At 45.2% G+C, this 6,313-nt stretch overlaps 1 protein-coding gene across 1 annotated transcript in view; it reads left to right on the plus strand.

Annotated features, from left to right (window-relative positions):
• Nucleotides 1-6,313, plus strand: part of SOX5 (SRY-box transcription factor 5) — a 913,923-nt gene that overhangs the window by 651,217 nt on the left and 256,393 nt on the right. The gene's annotated exons all lie outside the window — the stretch shown is intronic.

Here is a 6,313-nt window from a genome sequence, read left to right on the forward strand (position 1 = left end):
ACGCACGCTTCCGCACGCTTGCGGAAGCGTGGGTCTTAGAAAAAATTTAGATTCAAGCGCTCACGGGAGCGCAGGGCCGGTCACGTGAGCGGTTTGCCCAATGAGGGCGAACCAGCTCCGTGACGTCACTGGCCCGCCCCCGACACGCCCACGGATGGCGCGCTAACCAGGGCCAGGGAAAGCACCCGCTTTCCCTCAGCCTCAGCGCGCCTCCGCACGGCTGCTGCAACCCTGGACGCAGCCATACAGGTCAGCTCTCCCTATGTATGAGCAAAACGTACTCAACATTTGCTAAAATAAAATAAAGAAGTTTACTTGACGCCATACAAGCCAACAAAAAAAGGAAGAGGACCAAATTTCCTTCGCGTTTTCAGATATTAGATTAGATTGTAAGCTCTTCGGAGCAGGGACTCCTTTTCCTAAATGTCACTTTTATGTCTGAAAGCGCTTCTTCCCATTACGTTTTATTTATATAATGTTTTATTTATATGATTATCACGTGTGTTACTGCTGTGAAGCGCTCTGTCCATGAATAAATAAAGATACATACATACATCTACGGAATAGTTCCGCACAAGGTCGCTAATTTTTTAACATTGTTAATGTCCATAACGCGTATCCCCAAAGGTGAGTAACGCAACGAAGTCCTGGCATTTTCCTTAAAAATAACGGATCAATACATTTTTAGCGGACGTTAGGTTTACTCATATGCAAATCATATGGTAATGAGCGGTTTACCTAACGACGGAGATCCTCAGACCTCCGTTACTGTTCGCACGTTATAATAATGCTGCGATATTTAGCGCCTTCCAAAAGCCGCCCGTACTCACGTCCAGATCCTGATTATCATTGAGTTATTTCTTGGAATAACCAAAAAGCAACGTGAGTACAGGCATACCCCGCATTAACGTACGCAATGGGACCGGAGCATGTATGTAAAGCGAAAATGTACTTAAAGTGAAGCACTACCTTTTCCCCACTTATCGATGCATGTACTGTACTGCAATCGTCATATACGTGCATAACTGATATAAATAACGCATTTGTAACAGGCTCTATAGTCTCCCCGCTTGCGCACAGCTTCAGTGCAGGTAGGGTGTCGGTATTGCTGTTCAGGACATGCTGGCAGGCGCATGCGCGAGCTACCGTTTGCCTATTGAGCGAGATGTACTTACTCGCGAGTGTACTTAAAGTGAGTGTCCTTAAACCGGGGTATGCCTGTATAGGACTTAACCCTTTCATTACAAAAAGTTACAAGTGTCATACAAAGATATATATATTTTGGATCATAGAAATGTCTGAAACACATCATAAACTATAGTATTTTTTTGTGATTATAGTGAAATGTTTGTGTGAACTAATATTGTATATAATGTAATAATGACTGTATCAAGTATGGATATACAGTAATGTTTACATACCTAACAATATTAAATTAATATTTCATTTTGATTAATGTACAATTAAAACAAATGAAGGGTGTCCTTTTATTTAATTGTATTTTAATAAAAAAACGTCCTTATTGCATTATATACCATATAATTAATTGAAAAAGTTAAGTGTAAAAATGATACATTTTTCAATATTATAACAAGATTTGCATTCGCTTTTGGTAACACATGAAAATCTTTGTTAATAGCGCTTACCTTAATAAGGCTGCGCTTATAGTGTCGGCGACGCGACGTCGCTTGAAAACAAATGCATTGTCGCTGCCGCAAGCGCTTATAGTAAGCGAGATGGAGCGACGCTGGCGGCGCAAATTTTTGAAGCCGGTCAAATTTGATTTTTAAGAGGCTGTCGCCACATGTGACAGCCACTGAACCAATCAAAGACCTGGTCACCCGCGACGTCGACGGAAAGCGAATCACAACTTTCACTAGAAGAAGCGACGGGTGACGGCACCGGTCGCGTCGCCGGCACTATAAGCGCTCGGCCTAACGCACCTTAAAGTGTGACCAATGCAGTGTATCAGAGAATGTGTTTCTGAGACATGAAAATCTCAGTTAATAGCGCTACTACTTTCGAGAACGGATGTTAGTTTTGCATCTCATTAGCTTTGAGGATCCCTGTTAATAAGAAAAATAATGTCCGTTCCCTATTTCGGGAACGTAACGTTATTAGGTCAAAAATACTGGAGCTCTGAGGATCTACAACTTCGCCAGAATGACAACTGCAGTAAGTATAATTTGTGAGACTTCAGCTTTATGCCCATGTTTACTAAGTGGTGCTATTCCACAAGACACTTCCTAGCCCATTGAAGTGAATAGGCCATAAGGTATCTTATGTCACTGGAAGGTATTTTCTAGAGCTGGAAAACATCTTCTGGATCTGGAAGGCATCTTCAGGAGCTGGAAGGCATCTTCTGGAGCTGGAAAGTATCTTCTGGAGTTGGAAGGTGTCTTCTGGAGTTGGAAGGTATCTTCTGGAGTTGGAAGGTATCTTCTGGAGTTGGAAGGTATCTTCTGGAGTTGGAAGATATCTTCTGAAGTTGGAAGGTATCTTCTGGAACTGGAAGGTATCTTCTGGAACTGGAAGGTATCTTCTGGAGTTGGAAGGTATCTTCTGGAGTTGGAAGGTATCTTCTGGCACTGGAAGGTATTTTCTGGAGCTGGAAGGTATCTTCTGCAGCTGGAAGGTATCTTCTGGCACTGGAAGATATTTTCTGGCACTGGAAGGTATCTTCTGGAGTTGGAAGGTATTTTCTGGAACTGGAAGGTATCTTCTGCAGCTGGAAGGTATTTTCTGGAATAGCCTCGGTAAATATGGCCCTTAATCTCTTCATAGGGGGAAAAGCATTCAATGCTTTGTTTTGCACACTACGTCCACCACTGATAGATGTGGAACATTATAGAAGTTGCTTGTTTTTACCAGTTAATAGAATGCATAGTTCTAAAAAGGGTTGTGCACTGAAGTCTAATGGACTGTTTCAAGCCCCCATATACGTCTTAATTGACTTGTGTTTTATGAGTACATATGTGGAGTAGCTTAGTGATAAGGAACTAAAATTAGAATGTAAGCTCTTGGAGACAGGAAGACACTGTGCCTGTAAAACTCTAGACACAGTTCGCCTTACAATCTGCGCTACATAAGAAAAAGATATGTCGTTTTGCATTACTCTGCACTGCTGCAGCAGTAACGGACCTGTAAATGTCTCTTATCTGTTTGCCTAGGGGCATTTTCTTCCAGTAATAGCTGAACTCCTTTTATAATCACGTCTCGGTGTCCTCCCTTTATTTCTCCCGCACCAATTAATGCAGCTGTAAAAGTTCAAGGTTTATGGGATACAGGAGGTATTAAGGACACTGCAAAATGATTCTGGCTAAGTAACCCCAGTATTTAAGCTGTAACAGAATTAGCGAGCAATGTACTCAATTCCCAAAATGCAGGAGAACGCGATCGTTGGAGGCGGCCAAGATATTATGTATCGCCAAACATTAAAAAATAAATAAAAGGAGTGACACTGCAGTCTAGTAGTAATGAGATTTTCTAGCGTGTTTCCTTTACATTTCAAACCACACAGCAACTGTTTAAACAATCCTGGCTGCTGTTTGTAGGAGTCCCTGCCTAGTGCGTCTCCAAAAGTAAACTTGCTCTGTGCCTGTCACTTGATAATGACGACCTAATCAGACCGCTGTCGGGGAAAACCATTCTGCTTTTAACTCTTGCAAAGCTGGCTCACGCTGCATGTACTGTTCTGTCTCAAACATGCACTCACTGGCAGCGGATCTTAAAAAAAATAAAAAGCATTATTTAATATCATTGTTAACGAGATGATCTGCCAATGGTGATGCAGTTCTGGTAAAAGGATAAATCTGTTATTTAACCCAGGGGGGCTCTTCTCCAGTCCCCCATGCGCCCCCCCCCCCCCCTGCCTTCCCTCAACAGGTCAGGTTTTCAGGATATCCCAGCTTCAGCACAGGTGGCTCAATCAAAGACTGAGCCTCTGATTGAGCCAAGTGTGCTGAAGCAGGGACTGATTTAGCCACCTCTGCTGAAGCAGGGATATCTTGAAATCCTGACCTGTTGGGGGGGGGGGAGGGTTGAGGACTGGAGTTGAGCACTCCTGATTTAACCCATTCTTTATCAGAGAAAAGTCTTCCTGACACTGAGATAGTGAAAGCAGCGTCAATACTTTGACATAAGGGGTCAAGGAGATTGACACGGAGCGAAGCATCCGAGTGGTGGGCTGCTGACCCCTTGGCTTTTCCCCGAAAATGGTGACCATAAGATTGACAGGCTGCATACAGTATACCCTGTGTCTCTTACTGCTAGTGTAAGTCTTCATGGAAACCTGCTTTTGCCAGTCCGGCTGTGGGGAATCTTGTCTGCAGCATGTTCCTCACAAAATAAAAATGGTAGGGGCTTTAACTCCAAATCCTACTCAATCCCATTGGCCGGGGATCCGGAATTTACATGCCAATCTGTAGCGCTATATACTGACCCATTTACTGTAGAGGTCCCTTTTATTCTCCTACTTCCCCCCCAAAAATTGGGGATGGTTTTTTTTGTCACGCACTTTACTGCGCGTCAGCCGATTCACTAGACAGCGCTAATAGCGCTAAACAATTGGAAAAGCCCGCGGCGCCTAAAACGTCCGAAAACATGCCTCATCTGCCCGCGATTTAAAAAATCGCGGGGAAACGGCCGCAGGAGGCTAAAGGCGGCCGCCACTGTACATTTAACCTCTGTCAGAGGCCCCTTTCACACTGGTGGGAATCATGGTCTCAACACGAGGCACTGCTGTATCAACAGAGGAACCTGTTGCATTTCCCAAAATACTTAGGTAAACGGGCAGTTTGTAATGGAAGTTGCTGGATTTCTGCGAGCTTAAAGATTGATTTAAGAGAAATCAATGAAAGTAATAACACTACTTAATAGCAATGGACCCAGCTCTCCGAATATTTGACTATTTAACTTAACTCCCTTTAGAGTTACATTTTCTAAATAAAAAGCATGTATTATATACGTATATACTATTAAAATGTAAAGGTTAATTGTTTCTAAGGCTGCGCTTACAGTGCCGGCGACAGCGACGCCGCGGCAAAACAAATGCATTGCCGCCGTCGCGTGCGCTTATAGTACCGGCGATGCGACGTCGCGACGGATTGGTCGCGATCGCTGGAAGTCATCTCTGTTTGATTTTCCAGCAACCGTCGCCGGCACTATCAGCGCAGCCTAAAAAATAATAAAATAAAGTGATGCTATGAATATAACTACCCAAGCCGGTGACATAGTGCAGAGAAAATCATATTCTACTGGAACAGAATTGCTTTAGGGTTTAGCTTACTAAATAAAATAAATAGTGGCGTTCTAAACCTTATAATTACTATCATAATTTGATCACTGGATTTAACTACTTTGCCACCAAAGTGGCAGCAATGCCGTGAGTAACAGGGACACCCAGTCTCCCAATAGGATCCCCATTAGTAGTCATACCCCATTATCCACTAATATCCACCTCTCCTGGCAGAAGTGCGCTGTCATGCCTTGCTGGCACAGCTAGCAGCTGAAGGGTTAATCCCATTTCATGTCACCCGGTCCTGAAAGGAAATAGAACAGGTATCTTGTCGGAGAGAGGGGGATAGTTGCAAGAAATTAAACAGAAAGGAGGTGTGTGTGTGGCTGGAGGTGTGTGGCTGGGGGTGAGTGTGACTGGGGGTGAGTGTGACTGGGTGTGAGTGTGATTGGGGGTGAGTGTGATTGGGGCTGGGGCTGTGAGTGTGGCTAGTGATGTGAGTGTGACTGGGGCTGTGAGTATGGCTGGGGCTGCGAATGTGTGGTTGGTGATGTGAGTGTGGCTGGGGCTGTAAGTGTGACGGGCTGAGAGTGTGGCTGGGGGTGTGACTGGGGCTGTGAGTGTGGCTGGGGGAGTGTGTGTGGCTAGTGATGTGAGTGTGACTTTGGATTTGAGTGTGGCTGGGGGTGTGAGTGTGTGGCCGGGGATGTGAGTGTGACTGATGGTGTGAGTGTGGATGGGGTGTTCCTGGGGATGTGAGCATGACTGGCAGTGTGAGTGTGGCTCGGGGTGTAAGTGTGTGTCTGGGGATGTGTGTGGCTGCCGGTGTGACTGTAACTGGCAGTGCAAGTCTGGCTGGGGGTGTAGCTGGGGGTGTGAGTGTGTGGCTGGTGGTGTGAGAGTGACTGGTGGTGTGAGTGTGGCTGGGGTGTAGCTGGAGATGTGAGTGTGACTAGCAGTGTGAGTGTGGCTTGGGTGTGAGTGTGTGGTTGGCGATGTGAGTGTGGCTGGCAGTGCGACTGTGACAAGAGGTGCAGGTCTGGCTGTGGGTGTAGCTGGGGGTATGGGGGTGTGGCT

This window comes from Ascaphus truei, chromosome 5 (genome assembly GCF_040206685.1).
Source record: "Ascaphus truei isolate aAscTru1 chromosome 5, aAscTru1.hap1, whole genome shotgun sequence".
Taxonomy (NCBI): Eukaryota; Metazoa; Chordata; class Amphibia; order Anura; family Ascaphidae; genus Ascaphus; species Ascaphus truei.